This window comes from Gregarina niphandrodes, assembly GCF_000223845.1.
Source record: "Gregarina niphandrodes unplaced genomic scaffold scaffold00267, whole genome shotgun sequence".
Taxonomy (NCBI): domain Eukaryota; phylum Apicomplexa; class Conoidasida; order Eugregarinorida; family Gregarinidae; genus Gregarina; species Gregarina niphandrodes.
Window position 1 is genome coordinate 742 of NW_011646027.1, and position 1,441 is coordinate 2,182.

General features: G+C 55.2%; 2 non-coding genes across 2 annotated transcripts; one reads left to right on the plus strand and one right to left on the minus strand.

Moving 5' to 3' along the window:
• Window positions 1-494: 494 nt before the first annotated feature.
• Window positions 495-564, plus strand: GNI_232380. Its single transcript has one exon. It is a non-coding gene; the product is annotated as a tRNA-Gly (tRNA).
• Window positions 565-905: 341 nt separating this feature from the next.
• GNI_232390 lies at window positions 906-977 on the minus strand. The gene has a single exon. It is a non-coding gene; the product is annotated as a tRNA-His (tRNA).
• Window positions 978-1,441: the final 464 nt, after the last annotated feature.

The following is a 1,441-nucleotide window of genomic DNA, read 5'->3' on the forward strand; positions in this document are numbered from 1 at the left end:
ATTCCCGGGGTCCTTCGTAACGCCTGCCGTGGTTTCGCGGCCCAGCCGGCACATCGTGCAGTGGCGGAGAAACGTGGGGGTAGAGGTCCACTAAAATTCGAGCACACCCACTGCCGGGATTCAAACCGCACACAGAGAGATAGCGGCAACAACCGATTAGGATGCCTCCGTAGCCCAGAGGGGTGGGCGGCGACCACAATGTCTGCGACGGTCTAGAATACGGTGGGTCAAGTCCCGCCAAAAAAGGTAGAGCGTCTGACTGCAGGCAGACATTAAATAGTCGTGGTTCGATTCCGTCCCAGGCAGAAAATCACAATCTCCGTTCTCTTCTCTGTGTCCTACAATCGATCAGGGTGCCACCGCAGCCCAGCCAAGCGGTATTGTGGTCATCGCTCACCAAGAAGCATCACCACCCGGGTCGCCAGAAGCATCACCATCTCTGTGTGTGACGACACATAAAGCGGACCGCAAGCCTCACATAAGTCAATTTTTCTGCGATCGTGGTTTAGTGGTAAAATGCCTCTTTGCCATCGAGGCGGCCGGGTTCGATTTCCGGCAGACGCACTGTATTAGTATATTCGGTGCACTGGTCTACGGAGGCTATCATTTCGTTTTATTCTCTATTTGGGCTATCTGTGTGGGCAGCTGTCGGACCAAATGGTACCGGGTTGGGATCCGGAGGGAGCCGGGTTCGATCCACGGACAGAAGAGATAGCAGCAACGACCCGTTAACATGCCCCCAGGGCGACTCTCTAGTCCCCTACCAGAAGCGGCGCTTGGCGGGGATGCCAGTGTATCCAAAGCAGTATCCAGCGTAGTGGTAGGAGTACCAGCTCAACAAACACACATCATGAAGACCCTTGGTTGCCTTAGTCAGGTAGAATGGGTGTGGTGACATTTCACTGTGTCTGCACCAGGAATCGAACCTGGGTCTGAACGGCCACAACGTTCTGTCCTAACCACTAGACGATGCAGACACCATTCACCTCCTGTTGGACCAGTTCCTATTCATTCGAAACGTGGTTGTCGTTAGCACACCCAGGATGCGACAAGGACCGGCCTCCAATAACATCCACTTGGCCCTCATCGTCAGCTTCTGGATTAGAACAGGTCCAGGCAAACATCAGTAGACCCTCATCGTCAGCTTCTGGATTTGAACAGGTCCAGCCAAACATCAGTAGATTTCTAGTCTACCCCTTAACCACTCGGGCAAGCTGCCGATTGTTTCAGGCCGACCCTACCGACATTCCTGCCATGCTGCCAACGCCACTAGGATACGATGCCTTGTGTGGGTGCTTCTTGTGTGGGCGTGCGTGGCTCGTCAGCTGGCACTTGCTGACGAAGCCAAGGAGGAGAAGGCGGCCAAGAAGTCGAGGTTGGGGGACGGAGGAGGAGCAGGGAGGCGGCGGCGGTGAAGTACTACTCGACCGCCGACAACCCC